Below are 24,504 nucleotides of genomic sequence, written 5' to 3' on the forward strand. Positions count from 1 at the left end.
ATGCCCAAAGATCTTCACGAATGCAAGAAGGCAATTGCCTATTGATTATTGATTTGTGCTTCTAGCAACATTTTCTATATTTCTAATTGACTTCCCTGACATTTTGCACAGAATGGCAACAAGGAGCATTATGAGATTTGATAATGATTGCACAATACCTAGAAAACACATGACATTTATATATATATATATATATATATATATATATATATATATATATATATATATATATATATATATATATATATATACCTGATCCTTAGTAGTAGCTGAAACGCTGCAGTCTGTAATTGCCAATTTTGCAGAATTTCTAATAGCTTGCATCGGATCCAAACAAGATTCAGGTCTAAGTATAATAAATCAATGTTGTAAAGCCGATAAAACTGCTGAATACAAATATGGTACCACATATTATACAGTATTATCTCTACCTTACACTATTAGGTGTAAGTACAGTAAAGTCTTCTCTTATAACTGCACTGATGATGTCATTAATAAGTAATAGTGAGATTGTATTAACCCATAAACTGGAGGCTAGTGAGGCACAGGTGCACACATCTCCCAAACACCTTTGTGTCTGCAGCTATATTGTGTTATAAGAGTACTTACTAGGAACATACAGTGACTGGCCCCTTATCATTGACCCCCCATCTAGTAGCCCCTTGGACCTCCTTTGGACTTTATAACTACAGCAATTTGTAATGGCGTCAATTCTAGTAGGTGGTGAAATTGTTCTGCATGAATATCGGCCCCTGCGGACAGGAAGATTCGTGTAGTTGACACAGATTATATGGAGGTGCTGACATGTTCTGACCAGCTGAAAGAAAGGGGTCACCGATTCATGCTGCATGCGCCAAATTCTTAATTTCCCATCAGCACAGAGCAACAGAAATCTGGATTAATCTGACCAGGTGATGTATGTCCCTTGTCTTTCTATTTCTCTTAGACACAATGTTGCTGGAACTGGTCGTCTACTATTATAGTCCATCTGTGCTAAGGAATGATGAATTGTGCATATGGACACGTTAGTTGGAGCACCACTATTGTATTTGGCTGTTCTTGACTCTGCAGCACTGGTTAGTCAGAATGATTCCTGACATCCTCCTGTGACCCCTTTCGGTGACAAATTGTTTCCATCCTCAGGATCCCTTTTCACTAGATGTTTTTCCTCGATCACGCCATTCTCGTCTTACTTTCACACTGTTTACACAAGAGAAACTTCACAAGGTTGGCAGTAAAATCCTGGCACCGGCTAGTTTAGCACCAATGACCGGGCCTCGTTGGAGGTCGCTCAGATCAGGAGCATAACTATAGAGGGTGCAGGGGATGTGGTTGCACCTGGGCCCAGGAGCCTTAGGGGGCCCATAAGGCCTCTCTTCTCCATATAGGGAGCCCAGTACTATGAATGAAGCATTATAGTTGGGGGCCCTGTTACAGGTTTTGCATTGGGGCCCAGAAGCTTCAAGTTATGCCTCTGTGCAGCATGGTTTAGGTATGGGTACGGGTACAGATACAGATAGAGGGGGGGGGGGGGCAGCTCACCTTTTGCATCAGGGCCGCTGAGCCTTTTGTTACGCCCCTGGCTCAGATCGCTGGATTCTCCCATCCAATGGATTCACACTGAAACTGATCCACAGAAAATTTGTCATGTGATTTTATGCTGCACTCTAATTTCCATACAGGGGAGCGCCAATCATGAAATGGTCGTTGGCTCTAATAAAGGGGCTAGTAATTTTTCTTTTTTTTAAGAGATGGCGTTTAAAGGGGTTGTCTCGCGAAAGCAAGTGGGTCTATACACTTCTGTATGGCCATATTAATGCACTTTGTAATATACATCGTGCATTAATTATGAGCCATACAGAAGTTATTCACTTACCTTCCCTGCGCTGGCGTCCCCGTCTCCATGGTGCCGTCTAATTTCAGCGTCTAATCTCCCGATTAGACGCGCTTGCGCAGAAGGGTCTTCTCCCATCTGTTCAGTCCGGCACGAGCGGCATTCTGGCTCCGCCCCCGTCTACGCGTCATCGCGTAGCTCCGCCCCCGTCACGTGTGCTGATTCCAGCCAATCAGGAGGCTGAAATCGGCACATGTGACGGGGGCGGACCTACGCGATGACGCGTAGAAGGGGGCGGAGCCAGAACGCCGCTGCTGCCGGACAGCCCCAAAGGCAGAAGACCCTTCTGCGCAAGCGCGTCCAATTGGGAGATTAGACGCTGAAATTAGACGGAGCCATGGAGACGGGGACGCCAACGCAGGGAAGGTAAGTGAATAACTTCTGTATGGCTCATATTTAATGCACGATGTACATTACAAAGTGCATTAATATGGCCATACAGAAGTACTTAACCCCACTTGCTTTCGCGAGACAACCCCTTTAAGTAACTTACCTAGTGTCTCAAATTAGCAATTTTTGCTCTCCATTAAGTAGTTACACTAGCCTGACTACATCAGGGTCATATTCTTTCCACTTCGGATTCCCTTACAAATTAATCCAGGAAATTAAGGAGGATCTGCTGAATGCTGCCACAGTCCCTTCAGAGTACTTCTATAAAGCATGTTGTCTATGCAAGCTATGGTGGTATGCAGACCGGATGACCATATCCATAAATGCATCAGCAGCACAGCAGCACTGTCCAATGCGCAAACAATGCCTTACAAGGAATTGGGCCAAGAAGCTTTAGGTTTAAAAATGTTACATACCATTTAGAATGTATCATTTATCCCTTTACTTAATGTCGATGATACTTCTGAGACCTTCTCACTATTGGTATTTGCTTGATTGTGTCACAGTTTTATACCAGTGTGTAGGATACCCCCAGGATGTACTGTAGGGATGACTCATGTAACAATCGTACATTGGAATTAGCAATGTTATGAAGCATGTATCATAACTAGTAGAAAACAAGGATGCAAGAATAAGAACTCAGGAATAGATGACAGGAGCAGAATGGTGATGGTAATCAAATGATGGAAGAGATAGATGATGGTGATGGTAGTCAAATGATGGGCCAAACAGATGATGGTAATGGTGTTGGTAGTCAGATAATAGAACTGATAGTGAACAGATAATAACAAACTGACAATATTGGCTGTAACTCAGGTTTTCCTAAGTCTTCCTTGATGCTGACCCTAACACCAGACACTATTGTCCCTTTACATCCCAAAAGATATCTCTAATGAAAGCCTTATCTTAAACTCTTGCTAAAAAATGATAGGGCACTAAGATCTAAAGACAAGAAAACAACTAAACAAAGTAGAGCTGAACAAAGAAGCAAGACAAATAGGGAAAGAAGAACTGGACTAGGAATAACCACAGGAACATGACTACAGTTACAGGAAAAATCTAGACTTGTAACACGATACTACTAGATATAATTGCACATAGATTAACCTATAACCAGAAGCACACTGCAGAAGCCAGGAATATTTAAAAAGAGATTAACCAATCAGGAATTCCTCTTCCAACAAGCCTGAACTGTCAATTGACCCACTCAAATGTATCATCTGCGAGATAATTACAGAGCAACTGCCCCAACAACAATATAAAAAACAGGAGATGATGAACCAACGGGAAAATTTATGCTGAACATAACATAGTGTAAGGCGGTGAACAAATTGCTAATTTTAAAGTTTTTTTGGAATTATATCTGTGGTCATATATAGATTTGTGAGGCCTGCCTCCTGGCCAAACAGTTCCCTTGGGGGGGGGGGGGGGGGTTGCAGAGCTTCAGCATGCACCGCAACCTCATAGTAACATAGTATGTAAGGCCGAATGAAGACATTGTCCATCTAGTCCAGCCTGTCTATCCTACTGTGTTGATCCAGAGGAAGGCAAAAAACCCCAAGGCCAGAAGTCAATTGGCTCCTTTGGGGAAAAAATTCCTTCCCGACTCCCTAATGGCAATCAGACTGTTCCCTGGATCAACCCCTAATAGTTCCTACCTGCCTATATACCAGGATTGACACTTAAACTAAAATTTATATCCTGTAATATCCTTCTCCAGAAAGACATCAAGTCCCCTTTTAAACTTCTCTATGGATTTTGCCATCACCACTTCCTCCGGTAGAGAGTTCCACAGTCTAACTGCTCTTACAGTAAAGAACCCCTTTCTGTGTTGGTGATGAAACCTACTTTCCTCTAATCGTAGCGGATGTCCTCTTGTTACCGTCGTGGTCCTGCGTGTAAACAGATCCTGGGAGAGATCCATGTGTTGTCCCCTCATGTACTTATACATGGTTATTTGGTCGCCTCTTAACCTTCTTTTTTCTAGAGTAAATAGTCCCAATTTGGATAGCCTCTCTGGGTATTCCAGTCCCGTCATTCCATGTATTAGTTTAGTCGCTCTTCTTTGAACCCCCTCAAGCACTGTGACATCTTTCCTGAGCACCGGTGTCCAGAATTGTACGCAGTATTCCATGTGAGGCCTGACAAGTGCCTTATATAATGGAAGGATAATGTTCTCGTCCTTCGCCCCTATACCTCGTCACTGTTTGCTAAGCACAACTCCATACATTTCATAGTAGCTGTGCCTGATACTGCAGCTCACAGTAGCTTGGTTTTTTTCAAATGATCTGCAGGGTTGTGACAAAAAAAACACATTCACTTGAATCTCTGTAGCCCTTTCAGTAGTCTACTCAGCATAGGGATCCAAGAGTTGGACTCCCACCAATCTGATCCTAAAGAAAAAACATCTGTATTATAATTGTTTAGTTTGGATCTGAGATGAACAAGAGTTGATCTAAGATCAAGTAGAAAATCATTGTACTAAACATGGTTTATTCCGTGATATTGGCTGAAATCTAGGTTCGGTTTGATCCCCCAATTTTGGTGGATCTAAATAGTTGAGCTTAGCAGCCAAAATCCAAGATGGCGGACTTGGCTGATAGGATTTTCCTGGGTGGTGAAATTACATCCACAGTTGCTGCTGGTACTGGCCATGTTTTTACTATAGTTTCTATGTTCAACCTTTATTTTCCCTCAATTTTATATCAAGGGAACTTGCTTTTACAAATATTAGATCAAAACGTGTTGTGCAATCCTTTTTCCTTAAACCAAGTTCAATAACTGATCGCAGTTCAACTAAACCTGGATCAAAGAGATGGTTGGTGCAACCAGCCCTCAAAGGGCTTTTCCATTACTTAAAATTGCTCTATTGCCACTCTGTACTCCCTGGTTGCTGACATGTGACTGTTGCAGCCAATCACTGGCATTAGAAAGTCCCTGCTGTGGCCAGTGATTGGTTGCAGCAGTCACATGTCCAAGTCAGCAGCAACCAGGAACGAGAGTGGCTTTAAAGTAATTTTAGGTAATGAAAAAAAACCCTTAAAGAATTTAGCTAGAAGTAATATCCTCATCTCGTACGTCTGGCGCCACCTAATCTCACACGAACGGATTCTAATTGTGGAATCCGCGATCGCCATTTGTGCGGAATTCCGAGGTAAAGCGCAGGCATTGAAAGGCATGTAGTTTTGATGTTTACTTCACACTTGTGGATACGAATGGCACATTCCACGAGCGGAAGAAAAATCACAGCATGCTCTATTTTGCCACAGACTCCACATGGACAACCTCCATTGAAGCCAATTGAAGCATGAGACCCGCAGCCTATTGACATTGTGTATAGGCTGCAGGCACCATTGCTAAGCGACGGCGTGGCTAATGCAAACAAAGAAAAATAACTGTACTGCACATGACTGCCTGCGAGACATACATAGTAAGGCCTCGGTCACACGGGCGTTTTTTCCCGCGATTTGCGGATCGCATGATGGATGCGCATCCGCAAATCGCGTGACCAGGGCCGAAAAATCGCCCGAAAAATCTACTCCTAGCCGCATTTCAATAGAAACGGGCCGGAGCAGTGCAGCGCTGTCCAGTGCATTGAATTCGATGGGCTGCTCGCAATCTCAGGATGAATTTTCGGGAAGGGCTTTAAAATATAAGCCCTTCCCTGAAATTCATCCAGAAATGTGTAAAAAGTAAAAAAATATATATACTCACCTTGTCCCGGCAGACGGAGCTCAGCCGCGGTAGGCCGGCAGTTCTCCTGAACTGCTCTGAGTAGTATTCAACAGCCGGGGATTTAAAATCCCCGCCTGCTGAATGAGCTGCCCCTGACTGGTCACAGCCTCACCAATCAGAGGCAGCTCTCACTCACACCCATTCATGAATTGGCTCAGCGCAGGGACCAATCAGGGGCAGCTCTCAGCTGTCATTCAGATGACATGCGCAGATCGCACGGAAAATCGCCCGTGTGACCAAGGCCTAACATAGTATATAAGGCCGAATGAACACAATGTCCATCTAGTTCACCTTGTTTATCCTCCTATGTTGTTGATCCAGAAGAAGGCAAAAAACCCCACTAGGCAGGAGCCAATTAGCCCTTTTGGGGGAAAATTCCTTCCCGACTCCCTAATGGCAATCAGACTAATCCGTGGATCAATGCCGCGGTCATTCACAATACAGTTTAATCAGGTATGCAGGGTCACCAGCCGGGCTCACAACAGGAATCCGCTGCGGACCTCCTGCATGAGGAATCCAACCCATTTGTGTGAGCCCGGCCAAAGCGTGTTCTTTATTATACTATTATTTTTGTCATTGTATGATACTTAAAACACCTTCATAGAACTTAATTAGTGTCTGAAAAGCATGAAGCGACAATTATATTTTGTTGATTGGAAGAATATAAAAAAATATTATGTAACAAATGCAGAAGGCTCATTAGACGGTTCCATTAGGAAAAAGTTAATGGTGATTCGCAAATAGGAATCTGTTATTAATAATGGAAATAAATACGATAACTGGCAGTAAATAGAAGAGCAATTTGCCTGATACTTGATACAGACTCCAACAACACAAAGCTCAACCAAGAGATAATTGGGCTTCCTGTTGTGATTGTTTCCTCATAATCAGAAGAGAAGATCTCGGAGTTACCATTAATTTCAATGAGATTGTTGAACTGCTGAAAATGAAAATGGATTAAATGATACTGAAAAACAAATTCTATTCTGGTTGTGCGTACTCCGAAAGAACTGGAAGGCTCATCATAGGACACTATGTAGGGAAAATTATGAAAAATAGTTCTAATATGTTTTATAAAGCGTTAAAGGGGTTGTCCAGTTGTAAACTACAATTTCTAATCTGTGGGATCAGACCAGATGGCTTAGTCTTAGCTCTCCATGTGTATCAATAAATCTTGGGTGCCCATGACCCTGTCACCAGTCACCACTTGCCCTTTCTTGGACTACATTTAGTAGTTACCAACCACTACATACTAGGAACATCCTACAAGGCCGGCCTTTCTGGAGATGCTCTGGCCCAGTCGTATACACATCAGTTTGCCCCTTGTCAAAGTCGCTCAGATCCGTACACTTGCCCATTTTTCCTGCTTCTAACATATCAACTTCAAGAACTAACTAATCCTTAATTGCCTAAACCCTTCCCCCCAACAGGTGCCATTATCACCAGATAATCAGTGTTCATCACCTCAACTGGCAGTAAATAGACGAGCAATTTGCCTGATACTTGATGCAGGCTCAAACAACACAAAGCTCAACCAAGAGATAATTGGGCTTCCTGTTGTGATTGTTTCCTCATAATCAGAAGAAAAGATCTTGAAGTTACTATTAATTTCAATGAAATTGTTGAACTGCTGAAAATGAAAATTGATTGAGTGATACAGAAAACCAACTTTTATTCTGGTTGTGCGTACTCTGAAAGAACTGGAAGGGTCATCATAGGACATTATGTAGGGAAAATTACGAAAAGTAGTTCTAATATATTTTATAAAGAGTTAAAGGGATTGTCCAGTTGTAATTTATGGTCTATCTTTAGTGTAGGTCATCAATAGTAGATCAGTGTTGGTATGCTACCTGGGATCCAAATGCTCAGCTGTTTACGGGGCTAGTGTGCTGGTGCACTGAGCTGATTTCTGTAGGAAGCAGCCAGCTTTGTTCTCTCTGCAATGGTCAGACTTGGTATTACAAGCAAAGTTCCCATTTAGTGAATGGCATGCAATTCAAAGCCTGGTCACTGCAGTTGGAACAGTGTTGTCTGTTTTCTGCAGAAATCATCCTGGTGCATGAGTCCAATGGCCTGGCAAACAACTGATTGGTTCGGATACTGGGTGGCAGACCCTCCTTGGTGTACTATTGATGACCTAGCCTAAGCATAGGTCATTAATAGTTTAAAACTGGACAATGTTCCATAGTCCAGTTCTGCTCATGTATTCATTTAGGTGGTCATTAAGGGACAGCATAGGCACTGTGACCTGTTTGCAAAGCCCTGTGTAATGTGACATCTTTCTACCATCACCAGCAGAGACTTTATCAGTAATATGTCCTACAATTGCAGACCAGATGGGTTAGTCTTCACTCTCGATGACCATCAATAAACCTTGGGCACCCATGACCCTGTCATCAGTCACCACTTGCCCTTCCTTGGACTACATTTAGTAGTTACTAGAGATGAGCGAGCACCAAAATGCTCAGGTGCTCGTTACTCGAGACGAAATTTTCGCAATGCTCGAGGGTTCGTTTCGAGTAACGAACCCAATTGAAGTCAATGGGCGACCGGAGCATTTTTGTATATCGCCGATGCTCGCTAAGGTTTTCATTTGTGAAAATCGGGGCAATTCAAGAAAGTGATGGGAACAACACAGAAACGGATAGGGCAGGCGAGGGGCTACATGTTGGGCTGCATCTCAAGTTCACAGGTCCCACTATTAAGCCACAATAGCAGCAAGAGTGCCCCCCCCCCAACAACTTTTACATCTGAAAAGCCCTCATTAGCAATGCATACCTTAGCTAAGCACCACACTACCTCCAACAAAGCACAATCACTGCCTGCATGACACTCCGCTGCCACTTCTCCTGGGTTACATGCTGCCAAATCCCCCCCCCCCGCCCATGACCCAGTGTCCACAGCGCACACCAAACTGTCCCTGCCCAGCCTTCAGCTGCCCTCATGCCACGCCACCCTCATGTCTATTTATAAGTGCGTCTGCCACAGGAAAAGCAGGCACACACTGCAGAGGGTTGGCATGGCTAGGCAGCGACCCTCTTTAAAAGGGGCGGGGCGATAGCCCACAATGCTGTACAGAAGCAATGAGAAATCCAATCCTGTGCCACCTCCATCTGGAGCTGCACACGTGGGCATAGCAATGGGGAACCTATGTGCCACACACTATTCATTCTGTCAAGGTGTCTGCATGCCCCAGTCAGACCGCGGTTTTTTATAAATAGTCACAGGCAGGTACAACTCCGCAATGGGAATTCCGTGTGCACCCACAGCATGGGTGGCTCCCTGGAACCCACCCGCTGTACATAAATGTATCCCATTGCAGTGCCCTGGGCAGCAGATCTAACGTCAGATGAAATGCAGGTGGGCTTCGGCCCACACTGCATGCCCCAGTCAGACTGGGGTTCTTTAGAAGTGGACACAGATGCATTTACAACTCCCTGTGGACCCACAGCATGGGTGGCTCCCTGGAACCCACCGGCGGTACATAAATACATCCCATTGCAGTGCCCAACACAGCTGATGTAACGTCAGCTGTAATGCAGGTGGGCTAAAAATTAATTTGATTACACTGTAGGCGAGGGCCCCAAAAATTGGTGTACCAACAGTACTAATGTACATCAGAAAAATTGCCCATGCCCAACCAAGAGGGCAGGTGAAACCCATTAATCGCTTTGGTTAATGTGGCTTAATTGGTAACTAGGCCTGGAGGCAGCCCAGTTAAAATAAAAATTGGTTGAGGTGAAAGTTTCAACGCTTTAATGAGCATTGAAACGTATAAAAATTGTTTACAAAAATTATATGACTGAGCCTTGTGGGCCTAAGAAAAATTGGCCGTTCGGCGTAATTATGTGAGGTTTCAGGAGGAGGAGCAGGAGGAGGAGGAGGAATATTATACACAGATTGATGAAGCGAAAAGGTCCCCGTTTTTGATGGGGATACAGAACGATGCTTCCATCCGCGGGTGCAGCCTACGTATTGCTTAGGTATCGCTGCTGTCCGCTGGTGGAGAACAGAAGTCTGGGGAAATCCAGGCTTTGTTCATCTTGATGAGTGTTAGCCTGTCGTCACTGTCGGTTGACAGGCGGGTACACTTTTCCGTGATGATTCCCCCAGCCGCACTAAACACCCTCTCTGACAAGACGCTAGCCGCAGGACAAGCAAGCACCTCCAGGGCATACAGCGCGAGTTCAGGCCATGTGTCCAGCTTCGACACCCAGTAGTTGTAGGGGGCAGAGGCGTCACGGAGGACGGTCGTGCGATCGGCTACGTACTCCCTCACCATCCTTTTACAGTGCTCCCGCCGACTCAGCCGTGACTGGGGAGCGGTGACACAGTCTTGCTGGGGAGCCATAAAGCAGTCAAGGGCCTTAAAGAGTGTTGCCCTGCCTGTGCTGTACATGCTGCCTGATCTCCGCGCCTCCCCTGCTACCTGGCCCTCGGAACTGCGCCTTCAGCCACTAGCGCTGTCGTATGGGAATTTTACCATCAGTTTGTCCGCCAGGGTCCTGTGGTATAGCAACACTCTCGAACCCCTTTCCTCTTCGGGTATGAGAGTGGAAAGGTTCTCCTTATACCGTGGGTCGAGCAGTGTGTACACCCAGTAATCCGTAGTGGCCAGAATGCGTGTAACGCGAGGGTCACGAGAAAGGCATCCTAACATGAAGTCAGCCATGTGTGCCAGGGTACCTGTACGCAACACATGACTGTCCTCCCTAGGAAGATCACTTTCAGGATCCTCCTCCTCCTCCTCCTCCTCCTCCTCCTCCTCCTCCTCCTCAGGCCATACACGCTGAAAGGATGACAGGCCAGCAGCATGTGTACCCTCACCAGTGGGCCAAGCTGTCTCTTCCCCCTCCTCCTCATCTTCCTCCTCCTCCTCCTCCTCACCGCGCTGAGAAATAGACAGGAGGGTGCTCTGACTATCCAGCGACATACTGTCTTCCCCCGGCTCTGTTTCCGAGCGCAAAGCGTCTGCCTTTATGCTTTGCAGGGAACTTCTCAAGAGGCATAAACCGATGTTGCAGGGTGGGCAGGGTGGCAGCGTCCGTGTGGGACTTGCGGAAATGTGCGCAGAGCCGGCGCACCTTTCCGAGCAGGTCTGACAAGGGTGGGTAGCTTTTCAGAAAGCGCTGAACCACCAAATTAAAGACGTGGGCCAGGCATGGCACGTGCGTGAGGCTGCCGAGCTGCAGAGCCGCCACCAGGTTACGGCCGTTGTCACACACGACCATGCCCGGTTGGAGGCTCAGCGGCGCAAGCCAACGGTCGGTCTGCTCTGTCAGACCCTGCAGCAGTTCGTGGGCCGTGTGCCTCTTATCTCCTAAGCTGAGTAGTTTCAGCACGGCCTGCTGACGCTTGCCCACCGCTGTGCTGCCACGACGCGCGACACCGACTGCTGGTGTCGTGCTGCTGCTGACACATCTTGATTGCGAGACAGAGGTTGCATTGGAGGAGGAGGAGGAGGAGGAGGGTGGTTTACTGGAGGAAGCATACACCGCCGCAGATACCACCACCGAGCTGGGGCCCGCAATTCTGGGGGTGGGTAGGACGTGAGCGGTCCCAGGCTCTGACTCTGTCCCAGCCTCCACTAAATTCACCCAATGTGCCGTCAGGGAGATATAGTGGCCCTGCCCGCCTGTGCTTGTCCACGTGTCCGTTGTTAAGTGGACCTTGGCAGTAACCGCGTTGGTGAGGGCGCGTACAATGTTGCGGAAGACGTGGTCGTGCAGGGCTGGGACGGCACATCGGGAAAAATAGTGGCGACTGGGAACTGAGTAGCGTGGGGCCGCCGCCGCCATCATACTTTTGAAGGACTCCGTTTCCACAACCCTATACGGCAGCATCTCCAGGCTGATAAATTTGGCTACGTGCACGTTTAACGCTTGAGCGTGCGGGTGCGTGGCGGCGTACTTGCGCTTGCGCTCAAACACTTGCGCTAGCGACGGCTGGACGGTGCGCTGAGAGACATTGGTGGATGGGGCCGAGGACAGCGGAGGTGATGGTGTGGGTGCAGGCCAGGAGACGGTAGTGCCTGTGTCCTCAGAGCGGGGTTGGATCTCAGTGGCAGGTTGGGGCACAGGGGGAGAGGCAGCGGTGCAAACCGGAGGCGGTTGAACAGCCTTCGTCCCACCTTGTGGGGTGCTTGGCCATCATATGTCTGCGCATGCTGGTGGTGGTGAGGCTGGTGGTGGTGGCTCCCCGGCTGATCTTGGCGCGACAAAGGTTGCACACCACTGTTCGTCGGTCGTCTGCACTCTCAGTGAAAAACTGCCAGACCTTTGAGCACCTCGGCCTCTGCAGGGTGGCATGGCGCGAGGGGGCGCTTTGGGAAACAGTTGGTGGATTATTCGGTCTGGCCCTGCCTCTACCCCTGGACACCGCACTGCCTCTTGCAACCTGCCCTGCTGCTGCCCTTGCCTCCCCTCTGAAGACCTATCCTCAGTAGGCGTAGCAAACCAGGTGGGGTCAGTCACCTCATTGTCCTGCTGCTCTTCCTCAGAATCCTCAGTGCGCTCTTCCCTCGGACTTAATGCCCTTACTACTACCTCACTGATAGACAACTGTGTCTCATCGTCATCGGCCTCCTCACCCACTGAAAGGTCTTGAGACAGTTGCCGGAAGTCCCCAGCCTCATCCCCCGGACCCCGGGAACTTTCCAATAGTTGGGCATCAGTCACGATAAACTCCTCTGGTGGGAGAGGAACCACTGCTGCCCAATCTTAGCAGGGGCCCGAGAACAGTTCCTGGGAGTCTGCCCGCTCCTCAGAATGTCTCATTTTCATGGAGTGAGGAGGCTGGGAGGAAGGAGGAGCATCAGCCAAAGGATTCTGAGTTGCAGCAGTGGACGGCGCAGAACTGTGGGTGGACGATAGGTTGCTCGAAGCACTTTCTGCCATCCACGACAGGACCTGCTCACACTGCTCATTTTCTAATAAAGGTCTACCGCGTGGACCCATTAAATGTGCTATGAATGTGGGGACGCCAGAAATGTGCCTCTCTCCTAATCCCGCAGCAGTCGGCTGCGATACACCTGGATCAGGAGCTCGGCCTGTGCCCACACCCGGACTAGGGCCTCCGCGTCCTCGGCCGCGCCCACGTCCTCTAGGCCTACCCCTACCCCTCTGCATGCTGTATTACCAGTAATGCAGAAACAGAACGCTGTAATTAAATGTGCCACTTATTGGCCTGTGGTTGGAGGCTGACTTCGCTTACCGAACGCCAGGAAATAATTTGGCGCACGCCTGCTGTAACACTTAGCTGCCTGCGTATGATTTTGTGGAAGTACTACACCCAGCACACACAGACCCAGAACACTGAGCAGCACAGTGACAGGCAGGCCAAATAGATTTTTTGCCCAATATTTCTTTGAAAAGGCCAACTGCGTATATTCAATCAATAATATATGTCTTCTGGCCCTGCCTACACAATTCTGTCCCTGCAGTGTGTGACAGAACTAAAGAGTGTTGCACTGTTATTAACTGCAACAGAGCAGTGATTTCAGAGCCAGGAAATAATTTGGCGCACGCCTGCTGTAACACTTAGCTGCCTGCGTATTTATTTGTAGAACTACTACACCCAGCACACACGGACCCAGAACACTGAGCAGAGTGACAGGCAGGCCAAATAGATTTTTTGCCCAATATTTTTTTGAAAAGGACCACTGCGTATATTCAGTCAATAATATATGTCTTCTGGCCCTGCCTACACAATTCTGTCCCTGGAGTATTACTGCAGGGCGCAATGCTCTGCACGGCCGATTTTGAAAAAAAAAAAATGCCACACTGCTAACAGCAGCCTGCACAGTACTGCACACGGTTAAATGTGGCCCTAAGAAGGACCGTTGGGGTTCTTGAAGCCTACAATAACTCCTAACGCTCTCCTTGCCTCCACACTTCTGTCCCTGGACTATTACTGCAGGGCACAATGCTCTGCACGGCCGATATACCAAAAAAAAAAAAATGTGCAACACTGCAAAAAGCAGCCTCCACAGTACTGCACACGGTTAGATGTGGCCCTAAGAAGGACCGTTGGGGTTCTTAAAGCCTACACTAACTCCTAACACTCTCCCTATAGCAGCTCCGGCACCAACAGCACTGTCCCTCAGCTATGTCACAACGCATCTGAGGCGAGCCGCGGGAGGGGCCGATTTTTATACTCGGGTGACACCTGATCTCGCCAGCCACTCACTGCAGGGGGGTGGTATAGGGCTTGAACATCGCAGGGGGAAGTTGTAATGCCTTTCTCTGTCTTTCAATTGGCCAGAAAAGTGCGCTAACGTCTCACAGATGAAAGTGAAAGTAACCCGAACATCGCGTGGTGCTCGTTACAAGTAACGAGCATCTCAAACACGCTAATACTCGAACGAGTATCAAGCTCGGACGAGTACGTTCGCTCATCTCTAGTAGTTACCAACCACTACATACTAGGAACACCCTACAAAACCGTCCTTTCTGGAGATGCTCTGGCCCAATCGTCTACACATCATAGTTTGGCCATTGTCACAGTCACACAGATCCTTACACTTTGCCCATTTCTTCTGCTTCCAACATATCAACTTCAAGAACTAACTAATCTTTTATTGCCTAAACCCCCTCACCCCCAACTGATGCCATTATCACCAGTGTCCATCACCTCACCTGTCAGTGGTTTTAATATACTGACTGATCAGTATACAGATCACGAGCAGTGGGCCACGGTGGGCAGGGGATATTTACAAGATCAGTAATAATAACCATTCAGAGTAATTCGTTGAAGACATTTCCATCAATCATATCTTTACTACAAATTTCCAGCATGAAGACACTACGTAATGTTACAATTACTGCAGTAAAATACTGAGGACCGGTGTCATCACCGCCATGAATTACGCTGGACTTCTGGGTGCTCAATCGAATATCTGAGCAGGAATCGGCTACAAATAATGTAATATAATTACATCCAACTCCTTATATTACAGTATTTCAATCATGGCTCCTCAGACAGGCGCGCCGGGTATTTATTCTATATTACTGAAGATAAATGGCGGTTTGTACAGTAGGCAGCGTAAGAAGCCATTTTGTCTGCTTCATATGTGTTCTATCAATCAGCATGACCAATTAAAGCCCAACACCAGCTTATAGGTTCAGGAGAGACTCGTATAATATCTCGTACTTCTCAGCAGAAATAGTATTATATATTGTAAATAATATAAAAGAAACGTAAAGTAACGTAAAAGAAATATAAATAATTCTGTGTCAGAAACAAAAGTGCAATCACTGACTGTATTATAATTAGAGCCAAACAAACTTCTCAAAACTTTAGTTTAACCAGTTCACTAAATTTCATCAAAAAGTTCTGTTCGGCCGGAATCGAACCAGAAGTTCCTAGAAACTCATAATAGCAAATACTGTCTAAGAGCCCTGAAATGATAGTGGTGGTCTTTCAATGGATGTAGCTTTAGGCCTCCTTCACACAGACTACAAATTCGCGCAATTTTATCGAGTTGTGACAATGCTACAAATCGCATGTATGTGAAGTCCGTGCTTTCCTATGGGTTAATTCACGCATGCAACGATTTGTAGCATGCGACATCCTAACACAAAAACCTTGCGGGTCTGGCGATATGCACGCGACTCGTGAGGTTTTGTAGCCTATGTTTCCCTATGGAGCCTTCCTCTCTGTTGCATCGATTTTTATGCGGTGCGATGCAACTTTGACAGTAGGAAATCCTACTGTCAAAGCCCTAATCAAAGCCCTGGCTGCAGGAATAAATTTAAAACACAGTATACATCACCTTAGAAGCGCTGTCAGCTCGGCCACATCTTCCTCCCAGTCCCCAGTACTATTCTCCTTCATCCATTCTGGCTGGGGATTGAAAAATCCCTGCCTCCTAAAAGCACTGCCTCTGATTGGCTGACGCTTAGCCAATCACATCCAGTGCTTGATGAACCAATCACAGCCATTCATCAAATGCTGGCTCTAATTGGCTAAGTGTCAGTCAATCCCTGGCCAGAAGAGATGAAAAAGACCAGTGCCAGGGATCGGGAGGAAGCTGCAGCAGCATCGGACAGCGCTTCTAAGGTGATATATACTTTAAAAAAAATGTTGCAGCTACGGCTTATTTTCGGGGTAAGGCTTATGTTTCAATCGCCCCCCCAAAAAATCCTCGCAAGTGTTGCTACAAAGTCGCGCGACCACAGTGACAAACCGCAGCGATATCGCACGGACCAGATAAGTGATATCGCTGCAATTTTCTCGCTGAGATGCCGTGTCACCCATGTGAAGGAGCCCTAATTGCTAGCACTATTCCCTTGTAGTGCTAGGGTCCTAGGTACAAGTTTGACCTCCACTGCTAACTACCACCAATGTCATTCAGGGCTCTTAGACAGTGTTCAATACTAGTTTTAGCATTTTATATTTTTTATAAACTTTTGATTTTGCTGTTACAAACTGTTTGAGGTTCAGGTTCTCGCCAAACTGAACTTTTACTAAATTTCGACCCAAATTCGGGTTCGGTGGGTTTGGTTCATTTATCTATAATTATAATGTTAACCTCTTCCCACGACAGGACATAAACTTATGCCTACATCCTATATATGGCGCAGGCATTTCTTTTGAGGCCACGACATCTGCAGCGGGAACCGGGTAAATGCTGCAATCATTGTTGCTGCATGTGATGGTTTATAGAGAGAAAATGCTCCCTCTGTGATGTCATTAGCCCTCCACTGTATAATCACAGAGGGCCGATGAGTTGCTATGGCAACTAGACATCGGACAATGGAGTCCTGTTCCACCATGGCCTTTGATCACTATTATTAGCAATAATACATTGCAGTACAAGAGTACTGCAATGTATAATAAGAGCGATCATAGGCTCACAGGTTCAAGTCCCCAATGGGGAAATTAAAAATGTAAAATAAAATTTGTAAAAAAAAACCCATATGTAGAAATCTGATAATTAAAAAAACTTGTTTTGCACAATGTCCTCTCTTTGTTTAGAAATAAAAAAAGATATTTGCTATTGTTGCACCCATAACAACCTGTACAATTAATTTAATATGTATTTTAACCTGCATGACACTGTAAAAAAAAGCTAAAAAGCTGATCCAAACTGCTTTTGTTGCTCATTTTGCCTCCCCAAAAAGGTATAAAAGTGATAAAAAAGCTGCATGTGCCCCAAAATGGCACCAATAAAACTCCCACAAAAAGAAGACCTCACACATCTCCATTGATTGAAAAATAAAAAAGTTATGGGACTTATGGGAATACAGTGATGACAAAATATATATATATATATACTCAAAAAAGAAGGGTTTTTAATGTGCAAAAGTGGAAAAAGCTAAAAAAATATAGTACTTTGGTTTTGTCGTAATTGTACCAACCCGCAGAAATGGTTTTCATATAATGTATGTTGCATGATTAACACTGCAGAAACAATAAAGAAAAAACAATGGCAGAATTGATGTTTTTTTTTGTCTGTCCTCCAAAAAACTTATAAAAGTTATACAATGCATTATGTGAACCCCGAAAATGCTGCCAATAAAAACTACAGCTCGCCATGCAAAAAAACAAGCCCTCACATGGCCGTGTCAATGGAAAAATAAAAACATCATGGCTTTTCAACAGCGGAGATGAAAATCTTCAAAAAGTTGTCGCGTTCTAGTTCCAAAATAGACTGCATCACTAAAGGGTTAAACAAAATGATTGTCAAGAGCTAAAATAAATTCTAGATATGGAGGTCAGTTATCTGTGATGTCTGAGTACTAGATTTCCATACAGTAGTTCAAATGCTCTGCATAGACATAAGGCTGCCAGGGATTGATTGATCGTCTGTGGGATCATTCATTAGAACAATTCCACCAACTATAGTAAAGACAGAGTAGTAGTGACCCCAATAGTAATTGTTTGTCTTATTGGCCTCAATAATAGACCCCTTAATGCCCCCAGTTGTTATAATGACCCCAATAGTAGCCCCAGTGATAATATTGACCTTGTTAGCGGCCCCAGTAAGGATATTGACCCCATTAGGGGCCCCAGTACTAGTGACTTCCATAGTGATTCCAGTATTAATAGTAACTATAGGGGGTGCAGGGGATGCGGTTGCACCCGGGCCCAGGAGCCTTGGGGGGCCCATAAGGCCTCTCTTCTCCATATAGGGAACCCAGTACTATAAGTAAAGCATTATAGTTGGGGGCCCTGTTACAAGTTTTGCATCGGGGCCCGGGAGCTTCAAGTTACACCTCTGGTAAGAAGCACCCCTGTTAATAGTCCTAGCTTTAATAGACCCCTGTTAGTTGGCCCAGTTGTAATAGTGGCCCCAGTAGTAATACCGTAGTGTCCATGGACCTCTGACTGGTCAAGAACTCGACAGCCATTTTTAACTCACTCAGTCCAACGGTGGCTGGTGCTGCTGAGTCAATTAATCCTGAATAGGGATGAGCGAGTATACTCGCTAAAGGCAATTGCTTGAACGAGCATTGCCTTTAGCGAGTATCTCCCCGCTCGAGATAGAAGGTTCGGGTGCCGGTGCGGGGGAGTGGTGAGTAGCAGCAGTCAGCTCCCTGCCCGCTGCCGGCACCCAAACCTTCCGTCTCTAGCGGGGAGATACTCGCTAAAGGCAATGCTGGCTCGAGCAATTGCCTTTAGCGAGTATACTTGCTCATCTCTAACCCTGAACTCTCCTCCGGCATCTTCACTGGCATCTGTGTGCAGGAATGCAGATGCTGGGGGGAGAATTTGAGGAAACTGACTCAGTAGCGGCAGCTGCTACCGGACTGGAGATATGAACTGAGTGAGTGCTGCCTTGACAGCTCCCAGCTGGCCATTATTTTTTACCGTTCATTAATATGGGCAATAAAAGATAATTACCGGCTGGGTGGTAATACGCCGCCCCTCTAAAGTCCTGCAGACTGCCGCATGAGGCAAAAGTCTCAGGTTGCCTTATGGTAGAGGCACTATTGGATATAACTACTGTAATCATTTACTGTATGCGATCTGCAGAGTGCCTGTGTAGAACTGGCATTTAGTATCTATATGGTCACCTTATGGCGGTAATATTAATATTTGTGTAACCATTTTCATTAAGCTACACCTCTGCCATTGTAAACCTATATTACCTGTGAGGGGGTCCAGCATGTTTTGTTTTCCCTGTCTGGAACTCCTAGTTACACTTGTTCCTGAGAGGTAAGTAGGTTGGATTCAATGTACAGAGCGAGCACCGGGGCTCAGAAAATTGTGTTTCCTTACAATAAAGCAAACAAGCAAAATGGTCCAGAAATGGCAGATAAGAAAGTGTCCGGACAGCTGTGATCACAGAGATGGATGTTCTTATCGTCCAGGGGAAAAGGTTTCTTACTTGGATGTTACGGCTTGTTCTTAATTATATTTGATATGATGCAACCTTTACATTATTCTCAATCAGTGCGACTCGGCTTCAGGGGAACAAGAGCAATGAACTATGAAAACTGACATTTGGACGACCCAGATAAGACTTTATTTCATCATGACATTAAACAATGTCAGCGATCTGGATGAAGGTTTCGGTTTCAAAAAATCTTGTTAGGAGAATTAAAGACAGAATTGTTCTGCGTAAGAGACCGAACTACCGGGAAGACGAGAACAGGAGTCGCAGGAATAAACATTGGATGGAATGGATGACGACTGCTTAGGTGACATCGAGGCATCGAATTGCCAAACACAATGTATATAATGCCGAAGTGTCAAAAATAAAGTCTTAGGCTGGGTTCACACAGGGTGGAATTGCCACGGTTTTGCCACGGTTTTTCTGTTGCAGTTTTGCCGCAGAAGAACTGCTTCTGCGGCAAAACCGCTTCAAAGGTTAATTTGAGCTTGTGAATTTTTATGCGGATTTTCGTGCGGAAAAATCCACAAGCGTCTTTTTCCGCAGCACCTTTTTACTTTTTGCCGCGGATTTGGCTGTGTTCATAGAGGTCTATGGACAAAAAAGCGCTGTGGAAAAGACCGTAGAATGAAAATGCTGCATCTTTTAAAACCGCACCGCAGTTGCATTTCCGCACTGCGGCTGTGCGGAAAAAATCCGCACTGTGAGATCAGCTTTTTGGCAAATCTCATTTGTGCTGCATTGCACTGCAAACGCAGCGGATTTGCCGCAGTACGGATATGCAACAGCAATCCGCGGCAAATCCGCCCAGTGTGACCCCAGCCTAAGGTATTATAGGAGTGATACATTTATCAATAAGATAGCAACAAAGGTATCAATAGAAGTATCAATAAATGTATCAATATAGCTATGAAAAAAGGCATTAATAAAGGTATTGTCACAGTCTGTTGACGGCGATGGAATCGTGGCATGGTTGTCTTGATGCATAGATGGACTGGCTGCACTATTGCAGTCGGTCGGACAGGTTGATGTTTTGGGGGTTTGTCAATTCTTTAGGCGTTACTTTGGTCGTTTGTATTCTCTCAGTGTTTCCCCTCTCGTTGATTTTGTTCTCTTGTTTCGTATGTGGATTTTACGCCGGAGTTTGTGGAACTCTGTATGCCCATTTGCGTTGCCTCGGTCTTTGTGAAGAGCGGACGAGTTCGTGGAGGTGAGAGTTCTGCTGTAAAGCTAAGTGGTGTTTTTGTTGGTTCATTTGTGTTCTCCTTCTTATAGTTGCTAGAGTTAGTGGCTGAGGCACGAGGGTGGGGCCACCTTTATCGACTCAATAACCTCACTTTTAGGCAGGGCAGTTCTTGTCTTAGTAGTCAGAGTGAGGTTGTCCCTTCCTCCCCTTTTTAGATTATAAGAAATTTCACTCCGTTCCGTAGTCTACTGTTGATGTGAAGACAACCTTACGTTCGTCCGGGGTGTGGTGCATCTTACGCTCAGGACGAACATGACAGGTATCAATAAAGGTATCAATGAGTGTATCAATAACAAGAGGGCATCCGTTACATTTAGAGGAAAGCAGGTTTCATCACCAACATAGGAAGGGGTTCTTTACTGTAAGAGCAGTTAGACTGTGGAACTCTCTGCTTGAGGAAGTGGTGATGGCAAAATCCATAGAGGAGTTTAAAAGGGGACTTGATGTCTTTCTGGAGAGGAAGGATATTATAGGCTATAAATATTAGGTTAATTGTTAATCCGGGTATACAGGCAGGTAGGAACTATTAGGGGTTGATCCAGGGAACAGTCTGATTGCCATTAGGGAGTCGGGAAACAATTTTTTCCCCAAAAGGGCTAATTGGCTTCTGCCCTTGGGGATTTTTGCCTTCCTCTGGATCAACAAAACAGGAGGATAAACAGGCTGGACTAGATGGACATTGTCTTTATTCGGCCTTACAAACTATGTTACTATGTTAATAAAGATGTCAATGAAGATATCAATAAATGTATCAATGAAGGTTTTAATAAAGGTGTCAATTAAGGTATCAAAAAGATATAAATAAAGGTGCTAAAAAGGGTTTTAGTAAAGGTATCAATATCGCTATCAATAATGTTATTAATATAGGAGTCAATGAAGGCATCAACTAGAGTATCAGAACTTGTTTACACAGGCGATTGTTCTGAGCGAGTTTTCTGCATTGCAAGACAGACAAACTTCACATGAAAATATAGCCCATTGTTTTCATTGGTTGCAGCGATGGAGAAAGTGTAGCAAATCCTATTGTTCTGCAAGATCGCAGAAAACGCACCTATGTTTTGCAATGGGTGAATTAAAAAATGCATTACACTCGCATATATATGTAAGGTTCATGTGAGCGTGATGGTATTTTTTTTTAATTTTCCCATTTAAAAAAAAACTATTTTCACACGTGCGAAAAATGCACGTGAAAATTTAATGTTCAGTGATGCAATTTTCTCACAAATCGGATTGCACTTGCAGTTAAAATCACATTTTTACAAGTGTGATATCAGTCTGAGTTTCTTGGAGCTCCCATAAATACAGACTCAGTCAAGTTATCAATAAGGGAATCAATAAGGGTTGAATAAAAAAGTATCAATAAGGATATCAATAAAGGAGTCAATAAAGGAGTCAATATAAGTACAAATAAAGCTATCAACAAACCTGTCAGTAAAAGTATCAATGATGGCATCAATAAAGCTAGCAAAGGTGTCAATAAGGCCTGGATACCTTTCTTGAGCGATACTACATGTTATATCACTACAATACTACATGTTATATCACTGTTATATCACTACAATATTACATGTTATATGATATCACTTCTGACTTCTGAAGGGTCGGTGATCTGGGGATTATTCTGATTGCCAGATTGGAGTCAGGAAGGAATTTTTCCCCTCAAATGGGGAAAATTGGCTTCTACCTCATTTTTGATTTCTTCTGAATCAACATTGTGGGGTGGGGGGTAGGCTGAACTGGATGGACATATAACAGCTTTCAGCCTAAGATAACCTGTTTCCCCCGAAAATAAGACAGTGTCATATTAATATTTTTGCTCAAAAAGATTAAACCTTTTTTACATGTATAGCTGCCTGGACACTATTTAAATTGACTTTTGTAATTAACTGTAAGCAGGGCTTAATTTTAGAGTAGGGCTTATATTTTAAGCATCCTCAAAAATCCTGAAAAATTATTTTGCATCCTCAAAAACCCTGGAAAATCATGCTATGCTTATTTTCAGGGTAGGTCTTATTTTCAGGGAAACAGGGTACTATGACACTAAACATTCTACCCTCACACCTGATAACAGGCGCCTCTTAAAGGTGCAGGTAAGCAGAAATAGTGAAATGACTCCATAGTATTCTGTATTCATTCCACATAAATATATGTGATGTCTTTTCTAATTGTGCTCACTAACTTTCCCTTTTCTTCTCCATCCAGCCCAGACTGCCATGATTACTTCTTTTGGCCACAACTCATATCTGGAGCACTTAACGCACAGACATTTTCAGCTTCTTACTTTTCCAACACATATTTGCAGAAAAACAAAAACGTTATGACTGTCAGAATAATTTTATTTTTTTCAAGGATATTTTATTTTTTAAAGGCCTCCTGCAGACAGCCAGGTCGGATCCCGCTGCGAGAATTTTCACAACGGGATGTGAGCTGTACCCCTGCAGTGACCACAGTGGCTCACCTCCTCCCGGCGTCTCCCTGCTCTGCTATGTGCCGGCACCCATCCAGCTGCCACATGCGCAGAGCGGAGCTGTTTTCTGTGCGTGTTTTCATGCAGTCAAATCGTGGCTGTCTGCATAGGATTGCATTATCTAATGCAATCCCATGGCAGTGTGCACGGGCGGAAATTCTGCGGGAAATCCTGCCGTGGAATTTCCGCCCGTGTGCAGAAGGCCATAAGTAGTACAGCAAAAAATAAATAAATAAAATTGGCACCATAGCAATCGTAGAGACCCACAGAATAAAGTTATCATGTCATTTTTGCTGCAGTGTACCCTGTTTCCCTGAAAATAAGACCTACCCTGAAAATAAGACCTAGCATGACTTTTAAATGCTGTTCAGGCAGATATACACGTAAAAAAGAAATATTTAGAGCAAAAATTAATATAAGACACTGCCTTTTTTTCGGGGAAACACGGTATATGCTGTAAAAAAAATAAAAAAAGGCCCCATCCTTAAAGGGGTTAAAAAGAAAACACCTCCATGAAGGGTATAGGAGTAGAAATTTGAAAGCAAGACCTGCAAGTAAAGGATCACGGAGCTGAAGACCGTAGAACGACTGACTGGATGAATATTATTTATGTGAAAACTCTTTATCATTTTATTTTGCATCTTTGCCACTGAAAATGTCATCTAAGTCGTTAGAGGCAGAAACGTGCGCGAAGTCAGACTTGGCAGAGAATTATTGCAAATTAGAAATTGAAAGTACTGAGCGCGATGGCGTTGCCAGCTCACACAATGTGTGTGTTTTTAAGATGTCCTTGTAATTACTTCTTCAAAACACAGAATGGTGCAAATGACGGAAAACACTTGTTTGGGATGCCAGAGCCTCATGGCTGCACCTGTCATCTCCAGTAATTATCTCGTACTGATCCTCATCTGGACGAAATGTGATACGTGGCTCTGCCACAAATATGTACAGGCCACAGAGGGGGACATGTACTCTGCAAACGAATACTAATGGGATGCTCACTCTGAATGGCCACTTTATTAAAGACCCCCATCTAGTAGGGCGTTGGACGCCTTTGGTCTTCATCGTAGTGCAGATCGTTCTGCAGGAATATCGGCCCGGTAGACAGGTAGCTTTTTGTAGTTGCTGCAGATTAGATGGAGGTACTGACATGTTCTGACCGGCTGGCAGGAAGGGGTCATCGATTCATGCTGCTTGCACCAAATTCTGACCTCCCATCAGCATGGTGCAGTAGAAATCTGGATCCATTTGACCAGGAGATGTTTTACAATTGCTTAGTGATACAATTTTTCAACTCTTTTACCCCCTGGAGTCTCACCTTTCTGTTTCCCACTGGATGGAATATTTTGCAACAATGTTGCGGTATACGCCGTCCTTGAATCCCGCCCCAAAATCCACACGGCTAACTGCAGATTTTGATGCAGAATTGCTGG

Source organism: Eleutherodactylus coqui, chromosome 12 (genome assembly GCF_035609145.1).
Source record: "Eleutherodactylus coqui strain aEleCoq1 chromosome 12, aEleCoq1.hap1, whole genome shotgun sequence".
NCBI classification, from domain to species: domain Eukaryota; kingdom Metazoa; phylum Chordata; class Amphibia; order Anura; family Eleutherodactylidae; genus Eleutherodactylus; species Eleutherodactylus coqui.